General features: G+C 43.0%; 1 long non-coding RNA gene across 2 annotated transcripts; it reads left to right on the plus strand.

Moving 5' to 3' along the window:
• The first annotated feature begins 1,593 nt into the window (after nt 1–1,593).
• LOC148896372 (uncharacterized) lies at nt 1,594–12,260 on the plus strand. Of its 2 annotated transcripts, none has more exons than XR_016115349.1 (4): nt 1,594–1,728; nt 8,084–8,166; nt 9,368–9,461; nt 10,536–12,260. It is a non-coding gene; the product is annotated as an uncharacterized LOC148896372 (long non-coding RNA). The 2 variants fall into 2 exon arrangements; XR_016115348.1 differs by lacking the exon at nt 1,594–1,728 and adding an exon at nt 6,573–7,747.
• Nucleotides 12,261–13,415: the final 1,155 nt, after the last annotated feature.

The raw sequence follows: 13,415 nt of genomic DNA on the forward strand, positions 1-13,415 counted from the left end.
TCCAAGATAAAATCTAATTAACTCATACCCAAAATTGAACAGGAAGTCATTTTGAAACAGTTCTGTTGAATACAGTTCACCACTTAAACAAACTCAGTCAGTAGCTCACTCACGACGACAGCAAAGACTCACAACACTCCATTGTCTTCTTGCAATTTTTTTTTGAACGACATGACGATTCCAACTGATGTTCTTTTCCACACTTCATGAACTCATTCACTGCCAGACAATGTGCACAAATGTGTCCACTCCAGTGCCAGGGTTTTTGTCATTTTCACTAAAATTGCAGGACCCACAGAATATTGAGTTTTCTGACTATATAAACATTCAATACAGCGTTAGAAACTTTAGACTGTCTTCTTTCATAAAGAAAATAAAGTTAAATCCTAATTTACATGGGTCTGGAGGTATCTGAGCTTGAAATGGTAGCGGCTATACAAAATACAAGACAATACATACATATTGATGTATATGGCGCTTTAACACGCTGTAACAAAGCGCTAACATGGACAAAAGGAAAATGGTGCGCCCTTGTGGAAGGGAAAAACATTGGCAGAGGTCTACCAGGGCTTTATCAACACCCCACCCCCCGCAAGAAAAACAAAAACCCAAACAAATTTAGGAATGGTGCTCAACGTCACACTTTTTCAATTCTCGAATAAATTCGGGAATGGCAGCGAATGAGTTAAGATGACATGCGGGAGGCTTTGTGTGGCGCCACTGCGCAAGGGTGCACATGTTGTCATGCTCTTATCACTGACTGTGAAGCAATACTCCAGGTTAAAGGATGTGAGTGTGTTTGTGTGTGTGTATTCATACAAAGAGGGTAATTACAGGCTCATGCAATGTTTTGACAAATTACACACACACACACACACACACACACACACACACACACACACACACACACACACACACACACACACACACGCATGCACACACACACGCACGCACATACACACACACACACACACACACACACACGCGCGCACGCACACACACACACACACACACACACACACACACACACACACACACACACACACACACACACACACACACACACACACACACACACACACACACTATAGGGCCACGGGAAGTATGTCACCAAAGTCCATGAGTGATAAGTCCAACCAACAATACATTACCTCCTTGTCCCCCCTCTATTCCACACATACACATTCGCACAAACACTTACACACTCGCACACACCTTCAGCAAAAGTGACTCATGTGAACACACAAATGCTCACTTTTAGCTGGTTAATATGTAGTTTCTCATGTGATCAGAAACAAGATTGATGAGTTTAGGCCCAATGAAAAGTACGTGTGTGTGGAAGAGAGATATAAGACGGTATTGCCGCACACACAAATACACTCATTAAACACTGTTAATAACTCAGTTGAGACACAAGCAGTCAATCAATGATGAAACACACGGTCTGGTGTTGGAACAAGGTGAGCCCTGTTTGCACACACACACACATGAAGGCAAATCGTTCACCATCATCCCAGTGATGTTATGTGTATCGAGTACCTAATTTTGTTGTTTTTACACGGCTGGTGACTCGCTTTGGTCTCTGTGTGTGGTTTGTGTGTTGGTCTCTGTGTGTGTTTGTGGCTGGTAGGGGTGGTCAAACAGCTGAGCTGCCAAATTGATTCAAATTGACAGAGAATATACACAGATTGACTGGACACGTGCCCCACCCACCATCCACTAGCGCAGGTAAAAAACACACAGATACACACACCCGTACACACACACTTAGATACACACAAAGTAGAAATAACAGAGGAGACACCAAGTCTGGCTCGGTATTTAAACTCGCAGTGTTTGTCTTTCTGTTTCACTCATCTTTATTGCTCGGCTGTTTATCTACAAAAGGAGCGGACCACCACGGCCATTCCCACTCTCGTTTAGTAGGATTGTGTTGTGTCCGGAGGAATGAGAGGAGAAGAGTTGCTTTGTCAACGTCTTTATTGTGCCACCGTGTTAGTCTACCTGCAGTCGTGACGTCACCGCTGCTTTTTGAGCTGTCGCAACATCATGTAGCAGTGTGACATATGCTACAGATTTTCTATTTTAAAATGACACGGAATCACTTGAAATGGTGCAAGGCATCCCGAGTCTAGTTGAAGTCATGGTCTCTTGTGGACTGACACTTGATCGCTATTCAATCAATAAAGCATATGCGAGTCGTCACATTTTTTTCCACCCAAAGTCTACTGTGGCATACTTGCGCACACCGCCCTATTCAACACGACAGTAGATCACACAATCGAACACGTAGTTTCCTGGAAGAGATTTGATGGATGAATGACACAGTTGGCTAGTTCAAAAGTTCAGTAAGACTACCACTCACACGACAGGGCGTGATGGCGAATTTTAAAACTGTGAACTTTTTAAAATGGTTGCACCCAACACAAAACTATTGAGTCTCGTCTGTTGTGAGACTAGCTTTTTTTTTTGAAGTGGGAACGGAAAGGAAACATAAATACTTGCGGAAAGCTAGCTTGTAGAGATCTAGCTAGTTAGCTAGCTAGCTAATAGACAGTTAAATAGATAGATGGATAGAATAATTTGCAGATGATGTAGCTTGGAGACGGAATTGAATTCCGAGTGAGAGTGACAAAAGAGGTGTGAGCTTTTTAATGACACCTCTCACATGAGAAGGAATGTGTGTGTGTGAGTGTGGTGTGTATGTGTGTGTGAGCGTGTGTGTATTTGTTTATGTGTATATATATATATATATATATACAAAAACAAATAAATATAGCACCCGGGCTGTGACGTGACCTGTCCCTGACCTTGTGCATCCACGTTGTACTTATGAATGCTTTCAAGTCCCTTTGTTGCTGTGTGTGTGTGTGTGTGCGTGTGTGTGTGTGTGTGTGTGCGCGCGCGTGTGTGTGTGTGTGTGTGTGTGTGTGTGTGTGTGTGTGTATGTTGGATGATTCAAAACGTTCGAGTTATCCCAAGCGGCTGGTCATCAACGAGTTCACCTGTTGTGCGGCATGAAGCCCAAGGAAAGCAGGGTGGCAGCTGAAGAGGTCAAAGTGCATCCCAGTTTGTGTGTATGTGTGTGAGTATGCACACACGCATGTTTTTGCATGTGTGTGCTTGTGTCATCCATTGTTATTTTTTTCTCCTCTTTCGAGAACGAGACCCTGCATTTGGTAACTCTACCCTTTTTATTGTCGCTCTTTTGCCACACACACGCACACACACACGCGTACGCGGGCACAGACACACACCGTGTTGTGTTACGTAGCAGTGAAAGCTACACACTGCTGTCCATCGCTAAGCCCTTCCCCTTGATCAGTCGCAGTGATTTTACCTGCACGCACAAACACACACAGACACAAAAAACGGGAATGAATGAAATCTTACAATTCATCCATCCATCCAACCAGGTCTGGCCATCGACTTTTGTCTTTCTGTCAGTCCTTCTAACAGATACACAAATGCGCAAAAATACAGAGTGTGTGTGTGTGTGTATGTGTGTGGTTGAGTGTGTGAGGGCCCTGCCTGGGCCTTTATTCCAGTGCCCCCTGTCCGGGTTCAAAGGTGACATCATTTACAAGCTACAACTGAATACACAAGTCAAGGTGAAGTGGGGGAGTCGGGTGGTCGTGTGTGTGCATTCGAGTGTGTATCGGACAGACTTGTATCGGGCTCATCCTGACCACACTCCTGATCGATTGTCAGGACAGCTGCTGTTCAGACAAGTGTGCGTTTGTGTGTGATGATTTAAATGTTGGAAACATGAAAGAGTGTGCGTATGAGTACACTCATGGCATTCAACCCTATTTGCGGTCCTATCTGAGATCTGAGCTGACCCACAAGGCAACTGACTGAACTGTATGCTCATGTGAATGTCAGCAAAAATCTGTGTGTGTTTGTGTGTGTGTGCTCGTGTGTAAGTGGCCAATTACAGCCTCCTTAACACTTCATTTCTGGCACGCACATGAGCAGCACACCAATGTTACAACTCATGCTGTTACAGGCAGCCTGTCGCGATTGGCGCATGCTTTTTTGTCATTGACTTCTCCATTTGGACACGGGAAAAGATCACTTTGGATTCCGTTTGCTGTATCGATCTATCTCGCTGTCTTGCTATCTAGCTAGCTAGCATTAAATGCATGAACAAACGTTTAGTCATCATGATAATAGTCGTCATCATCATGATCATCATCTTCATGTCGGTCATGATCATCTTCATCATCATCTTTGTCATTGTATTCATCAACTAAATATTAATCATCAACTTTCATCATCTTTTCACCAGCACAAATATGCCAGCACTGTTTTTGATTGGGAGGAATGTTAATGCCATTTGACTCATCGCTGGACAGCTGTGGGGCGATTGTTCTTTTTTTGCGCCTGTAACGGGCAGCATTTTCACTGCCCCGCTTTGTTCAGCGGAAAGGTCCGTGCTGTTGGAAGTCTGCGGCTAGATGGATGCATGACTTGAGGAGATGAGAATAAAGGAGAGTCAGCGCAGATCGCCGATGTGTATGTGGAACTGCCGCAGCTTGGAATTGAAGAGGATTTACTTGGGACAGAAGATGTGAGAGAATCTGTTTTTGTCAATGGATGCTACAGCTTGGTGTCTGGTTTCAATATTTAGCTTGTAGCAGATGTGCACTTTTCACCATGACGTCTCTTATCCACGGGTGAAAAGGACGCTTTGATCCTCTCCTCTTTCATCTAGAACTGCTTCATGCAACAAAGAGGGTGCAGAAAGGGCTTTAGATTGAATGACTGTCTGTGTCTGTCTTTATGTTGACATGTTATTTGTTAGTTTTTTTGTTCTTTTGACTTCAAGATGGCGTCACGAGAGTGGCCGCCTTTCCATCAGCTCATGTATTTTGTTTTCTACAACTTTCTTTCCTTTCCACTTCCTTTCACAACTTTGGCTAATCCAATCCAATCAAATCATTGTCATCATGATCAAAAACCACATCATTGCTGAATCTTTAAATTTGTCCCTTTGTGCTTATACAATGTGTATGCTTAATGGTATATCATCCTGATTGTGGCACTTTCTTTATTGTTAGTTTGTTTACACGGTGTTCAAATTATACGGCCGCACACGGTGCATGACGGTACCAATCTCCAAATAAACTGGAGAGCCCATTGTAAACATCTTGCCTGTTGCCCAAGCTGTAGAGCAACTACGACGTGTTTATTTTGCACCGAAAGTCCCATTCCAAAACTAGGCCAGTCACCAACACACCCTCAAAACCCTGAGGCCAGAGAGGAAGTTCTTGGGCGGACAGTAGATGTTATCTGGTGACGCTCTGGAGTGCTGCATCGTGAGAGAAAAAGACCTTGAGTGAGTCAGTCAATCGCCTTTGGGACGACAACACAGGAAGGATGCCATAAGTGGCTGTTTCCATGGAAACCAGGCCCGCACCCTCACCCTGCTACAAGTGAACTTTTTACCCTTGATGAGAATGCCTTAAACAGGGCCGGGCCACCTACCCCCCCCCCCCCAAACGGCGCCGCATGTGGTCCGGCTTGAGAAAGTGGCAGACGTAAAACCGCACTTCAAACGCACGTTGGCTTTCAGCGGATGACAAAACATTTCCTCGCCAGCAAAAAAAAAACGCTGATGGATAGAGCGTCTTGAAGGTTTATACGGGTTTAGTGTTTGGACTGTTTGGACTGCGGCCTCTTGTTAACGTCCTCCCGGCTACAAACACTCTGACATGTGATTTATAGAAGTGAGCCATTGGAGGAAACACGGCTGAATAAATCAAATGTACCCTTGAGAGTACAAGTCGCTCAACATGAAATCTAAAAAGAAGAAAGTGTGCCCTCCCGCGTCCTCCCATTTTTTTCCTCTCATATCATCTAATGTCATACCATTAGCGCGGTGGTCCAAAATGTTAAGAAGAAATTCGTAGAAGTACCAATTCACAATGATTGTGCATATTTGTATCATGACCAAGTGGATCCACATGATTCCTAAACAACCAATCGGTTGGATAGCTAGCTAGATTGGTTTTATAGCTCGCTAGCTCAGTTAGTTTTATAGCTAGCTCGCTATCCATCTAGCTATTTATCTACCTAACTTTGTAAGTACCTAGCTATTTATCTGCTCTTAATCTACAGTAGTGGTTGACAGCCATGTTGCTAGCTAGGCAGCTAGCAGAGGTAGCTATGTAGCCGGCTAGATAATGAGATTTCCAAATATAATATTTAATTAATTTCCAAACAGCTCCAAGTAATCAATTGACTAACTATTTGAAATAAATGTCCACAAAATGAATTTAAACATTTTCGGCAACCAAGTTCATAGTAAAAACAACGAGAAAAAAAGGCAACAATTATTACAGGACAATTGATAATCTACTTTCTACCCCTGTTGTAGTCAAGGTAATCTTTCTTTCAGGGTTTTTTCTGGAATCTTCTGTGACATAACGCGTGAAGAGGTTAGCAGAACCAGGCATGGCGGGCCCCCTGGTTAGCCGCTTAACTTGGAGGCGGTGGTGGTGGTGGTGGTGGGGGGGGGGGGGGGGTTAAGCGACCCTTAGGTGTGATGATGCGAGCACAGAGAGCGGTTGACCTTGTAGGCCGACGAGTATTAGCAGGTTAACATGATCCGTAAGCACGACCTCAGTCACCCTGCAAACTGTCCAATGAACCTGATGACCCAACTGGAAGCTCGCCCCTCCTCCATGCATGATTACACTGAATGGGCGGAATCTAGGTGATGAAATTGGAACCCTTTAGAAACATTACCCGAAACCGTGTGAAGAGAAAACGACTAAAATGTATTCATAATGTGTATAGGGTCGAGATAAGTTAAATCAAACATATTTGTCTTTTTTTAATGTATTTTTTCACAATATTTTCAATCTCCTGCACAAATTCCAACAAATCTACTGTGCTTCTTTCTTCCTTGTAGCGTGTACCTAAATTAAAAGGGAATCAGCGTATATTAATGGCCAGGGATGAAGTTGGCTGGATTCAGTCCCACAACTGCGCAAACGCCCCTTTCTCGCTGCACCCGTCTAAGAAAAATATCAAAAGAAAGAAACCCCACCCATGCACACAGCTTTGCTCTGGACTTGCCCTGTCTATGGAAATTCAATTACTTCAATTAAATGGCACACATCCACTAACCAGCAGTCACATTCACATCAATGGATAATTTACAGTTTTCTTTGAAGTGAAAACAAGAGCAAACACAAACATCACAGAGTAAGATTGAAACCTTTTGAATATGTGGCAAAAGTGTGAAACTCAAGAGCACAGTGCCGCCCGACTCTCATTCACATAATAATCGCTGAAAAGGTGCCAATGAAGTTTGCAGGAAAAGATCGGAGAGGCCTTAGTGGTTTGGGAAGCTCAAAGGGGATCAAGGGATCAGCCTCCTGAACTCGTAAGAGACCTTTGTTCAGAAAAAAACCTGCAGTGGGTGACTTTTTATAGCTGTTATTTATTTTTAGCATCATATTTATAAAAAGTGGTGAGATATCACCAAGGCGTCACTTTGGAATCAGCTTTAGCTCCACTCTGTTATCTCACGCTGATGAAGTCGCATGCTGTCACTGAAGGTCCTCGCAAAAACAGCACTGTGTGTGTTTGTGTACATGTGTGCGCGTGTGAGTGTGTGTGCGTCCGGCAGGTTTAATCAGAGAAGTCCTTGTCCGGGATAAATTTGTGGCCGCCAGCCTCCTAATTCATCTCGAGCTCTGGTACCGGCCTTGGACCACTAATGAAACCTGCCAAGGTTAACCAGAACCACACACACACATACACATGCACACACATACACACACGCACATTCACACACAAATACACAAACACTCTCCTTCCTTGTTGCTAAATTACTAAGCACTGTTATCCAACATGGCCTTATGCTCACAGGTTGATGGATCGCCACGCTGTTCTATTTTTTGGGGAGATCTGGGGGCTCAAGGACATTTTTTACTTGTTTTCCTGTTAGTAGTTTAACTAGCCGCCTGTTGAGAAAATGGGCAAAAAATGCATGATAGCAGCAAAAATATAGCATTAAAGAATTTGTGCACCATAATTTACAACTAATCGATTGTGCTGCTCCTTCTAGGTGTCCCTGCCTTAGCCACCGGGGGCAGTATAATACCCACTATGGAGACACAAATGAAGATGAACAATACTTCTATAACGACTGTAAGTAACTCAGAAAATTCGGTCATAATAGTCATTTCTTTGCACATTTACAGTATACACTTGACATTTTTGCTGTGGACTGCACATTTCCCCATTGTGGGTCGAATAAAGGTTTTCTGATTGTGATTCTGATTCTTTGCGGTGGATGAAGAATAGATTGTCTGTCCAGTGATACCTCGGCTTACGAACGCTTTAGCTCACGAACCTTTCGCCTTACAAACATTAAATTCGCGAGAATATAATCTTCGCATAGTTTTGGGCGACGAACCAAACCACACTGCGCCACGGTGACTGGCGGACTAGTTTTCGGCGGATGAACACCAAACCACACGGTTGAACAGTGCCACGGTACAGTAGTTTTCATCACCCCCTTTGAGTGCAAACATGGTTTGTTATCGAGTGGAGTACTTTTGCTATTATGGGACCGAAAAAGATCCCACCACAGGCTAGTGTCAAGCCGAAGAGGACATAAAAGAAAATTACGGTCGACTAGAAGAAGGACATCATCGAAACACACACACACACGCACACGCACACACACACGCACACACGCACATACACACACACATACATGCACCCTATTATCATTATTTTGACTATCATTATTAGCAACTGTCGGATGAGACTAAGCCTGTGTGCGATTCAATACTCGGCTCAGGTGAGTTTGGGCCATGTTCAGGAGCCCAGTCAAAGTTATAAAAGGAAGATGAAAGGAATGAAAGAAGTAGAAAAACAAAATACACGAGCTGCTGGAAAGGCAGCCACTGTGCCATCTTGAAGTCAAAAGAACCAAAAAATAAATAAATAACACAAAGACAATATGACAACACACACATGCGAAAATTCAGCACACGCACGTACACACAAACACACGAATGCACGCAGACACACACGAACGCACACATGCACTTTGTCCCATCTAGTGTATTTCTGTATCCTTGTGCATGCAAACAGTTTGACAGTTCAAATTTTTAGTTGTTTTATGTGCGTGCTTGGGTATGTGGTTGACATTTGATACACACACACACACACACACACACACACACACACACACACACACACACACACACACACACACACACACACACACACACACACACACACACACACACACACACAGAATAATGATATTTGCAAATGAAATTGTCAGCAGATTAGTGTGTAATATTCCCTGACAGTCACAGATATGCCGTGACTCCAGGTTGGTTTCGTGGCAAAGCCATCATTAACGGGCCGGAGACAGGCTTTTCCTGCCGGCGACGTCAACCGGTTGGAGCCACCAGGTCACACCCCCGGTTAGTCTTCTCTCTTTGATCTCTTGAACGGACGGGATTCTCCCTCCCCCCCATCCTTGCTCCCGGTCACCCACCCCAACCTGTTGTTTGAGTCAGCACTCAGGTAGATGACTATGAACTCCCGTGTACTTGAGTCATTGAACTAACTGTGAAGTAGCCCCAAAGTACCGGGAAAGCCATATTTGGACAGGTCATGTTGCCCCCCAATCCCCACCCCCTACCACTTCTAGAGCCCCTCTCAGTTTTTTTGGCTAGCAGGTGATGCAAAATAGAAGAGATTTTTTTAAAGTACGCTTGCACTTTCCAAGTATGAGTACAGGTAAGGAATTCCAGGGTTGCAATGTGCATGTGCGTATATGTTGACTGTTCAAAACCTACCCTCGGGGGCTAAGCTGTTGCAACCCACCAGAGACGTTGCAGAGCTAATCGTGTAACTAAGAGCATTAAAAACAACAAATCATTTTCTTTAATTGTTCCTCGAAGGCTCACCTCTAAATTTGAACCGGCCAATCATGACGAAGTAAATAACTGTGGTCTGACGGGGGCCCTTTTTCTGAGATTCAGTGAATACATATTTGGACTTGAATCGATAATCATTTGATATTTTAAAAGCTAATGTTGGATAAATGTGACATGTGTATGCCATGGATGAAATCACAGTGTCAAAGTCTAGGCCCACGGGTCAAATCTGGCCCCCAACATTATTTTGTTCAGCCCGCGAAAACAAACCAAACTTGTGAAATTCAATGATGCTTGCGAAAGGCTAAACCAAAATTTTAAATTATCACATCCAAACCACAATAACAGTCATTTTTTATTTCAAATTTGAAATCTAGTTATTCATTAATTTGTTGTGCGCAATATGTAATATATGGAGATTAAACTTTCTAATGGCTTCCACAAATTCATTACTACAATGTGGCCCGTGGCAAAAAAATGAGTTTGACACCCATGTTGTATGTTATTTGAATCAGTCAAAAATGCTCACATATTTGATTCATTGAAGACCAAATTATCCATCGATGAAAACATGAGTGTGAATGTTTGTCTATTTGTGGTTCTGTCTTTGGCTAGAAACCAGTCCAACAACATTTATCCCACTAAAACGACTCTCTTGGGAGCGTGACATTTCCCTCAAAGAAGAAGTTGGAATGTGAGACAGGCTGGCAGACGGCTGCAGCCGAAGGGTTGATGCCTCCCGCCGTCTTTTCAGCCTGGCAGCGGGGAGAATTTACGCGCCTCCTCGGGGGTCTCTGGTGGTCCTCCTCCTCCATATTGGCGCCGTGCCTCTGGCCGGCCATAAAGCAGCAGTGGGATGGAGGACTTTCAAGAGAGAGAGAGAGCGCAACATACGCCGCAAAGCCCCTCCTGGCCTGTGACATATGTTTTACTGTCTGTCTGAACATTACACACACACACACACACACACACACACACACACACACACACGCACGCACACACACACACACACACACACACACACACACACACACACACACACACGCACGCACGCGCACACACACACACACACACACACACACACACACACACACACACACACACACACACACACACACACACACACACACACACACACACACACACACACACATACACACACACACACATACACACACACACACATGGCCACGCACACACGCCTCCTGCCAACACCTCCTCAGGTCAAACAAATCCCTTTCAAATCTGGCCTGCAGCCGCCTTGCGGGAGGTAAGGTGGGGTAGCAGTGAGCATGCCACTCACTGTGTGAGTGTGTGTGTGTTTTGTGTGTGCTGTGTGTGTGTTTGTGTGCTGGGGTGCTCTTCGTGCATTCTTGCAATGGTCCTTTCAACTCTCTTCTGAAATATTTGGTGCTGTGATAGAGGATTTTCTGAAAAATGAACTAGCTCATGATGGTTTCTATTCATATACCAATTATTCCAAATTAAATTTGAAAAAATCTGGAAGGTAGGTTTTTCAAGTCTAATTCATTAATTGCATAGAAAATGGATTGTTTTAAATGTATTGTTTCTATTCATGAATGAAAAAAAATATATTTAGCAAAAATCGCCACATTAAAAATACATTTTAACCATTTTTAAACTCATATTGCTGTGTATTAAAAGCAAAAAAAAAATCAAACATGGCAGTATAGCGCACATCTCTGAGCTTGTCTGTCACGTTGAATATTCAAGTTTTGTTTTACAACCTGAAAGCTAATTCTGGTTCAAACAAGAGACAGAGAAGATGAACAAGAAAATAAGCAACTGCTGAGTAAAAGTCTTAATTTGGTTTAGAATGTCACATTTCGGTCTGCATTTGCCAGTCAAATGTCTCATTTTGTTTAAAACATTGCGAGGTGCAAACTGAAAATGGAGCGTGTCAGTCTCACACAATGTGCTAGCATCATTAGCCACTTAGTATGCGGGTCAAGAGAGCTTAATGAGGTCAATCATTTGTGACAGTGGATCAATGAAGTCACGAACAAATCAGCTGGAACAAGTGAAGCAATCCCTTCTGTCACACTTTATTTTTTAGCAAATATTAAACCAAAGTGATGGCTAGCTAATGATAAATACCCATTGTGGTGACTTATAGCAACACTCGGGAACGTTTTGTACTAACTGGAGCTGATATAGTAGCTTTCAGTGGGCAGTATTTCCAAGTATTTTCAAGATAACCTGTGTACTCCCTATACAGTTTTTCTAAGATACTAATTTAGCTAACGATATTGAGAGAGTAATATGTTAGCAGTACTTATAATATTAGTATTTTGAAATAGGGTTGATGTTCTAAGGGGAACTTTTCGAGTTTAGGTTCATCTACTATGAAGATGAGTGAATATTTATGGCTAATGCTGTGACCGATTAAGTGTTGCTCATGTCGGCAATCACCTTAGCTTAGAGATGGTAAAGTTTGTTACCATCAAGTACCAAAAAATTAAGAAACAATTCTGCCACACTAAATTTTGGTGAGGATGTTATGAAACAGTGGCTACTGTTACGTTCCAACTGTTGCGCCATGGCTAATGTTTGTGTAAAAATACTGATGTTGTTTATGTGAAAAAACATTTAAAGCTTTTGTTGTATTGTTTGTGTTTGCGGCGAGTATAGGTTAGTTCCTAGAGGAATGTTTGCTAAAATTAAATAGAAATGCAAGGTTGCAAAAAAAGGCTATTTTTTTCAAACACATACCCATGGCATCATTCTAAAACAGAAGCTACCATTGTGTAGCGTTTGGAGCCTACATTGACACATAACTTGTTTTTATTGTAGCTATCGAATTTAAAGCAAGACAAAAGTGATCTAAACAAGTTGGGAACACCCATACAGCTGTTACAAGCTCTTGTCTAAAGAAGGCCGTCTTTGAAACACAAAGATTAGCTAGGTGTAGCGGGTTGTCTGCTTAGGTTAAACGTCACTGGGTTGCACCCGACAGATTTTGGGCTGCGGTCGATCTTGTCTCGTTTGTCATTTTGCGGCGCGTGACCAGCCTAAAAGAGGCCAACAAACAAGGCGTCTTGTGCTTGTTTTGCTCCCAGCATTTGTAATCCTCGTCTAGCTAGTTCCTCCACATTCAGACTGGATTAATTAGCTTGATCGGCAGCCCCTGTCCCTCAACAGAGACCCCCAAAGTGTAATCTGCTCACCGGCGGTGGCCTTCTGTCTGCACAATAACTGAATTTTTACCATCATTATGTCAAAAATGAAATGTCAGTCACATTGTAAATTCGGTAAGGTGGCATTTAGCAGACTAAGACTAACTGTTGAATTTTCATCTGAGTCTGAGTGTGGTTTTAAATTTTGTATTCATTTAAAGGTGAGCCAGATTCTAAATTGAAGGCAAACACAAAATTCTAAAATGAGCGTAAAAACGTTCTGTCTTAAAAAAAAAAAAAAACAAATACATAATGAACATGGCTCATAAATGCAGTAAAGCTCAACTCAACCAAATGC

This window comes from Hippocampus bargibanti, linkage group LG06, assembly GCF_051943395.1.
Source record: "Hippocampus bargibanti isolate YZ-2025 linkage group LG06, ASM5194339v1, whole genome shotgun sequence".
NCBI lineage: Eukaryota > Metazoa > Chordata > Actinopteri > Syngnathiformes > Syngnathidae > Hippocampus > Hippocampus bargibanti.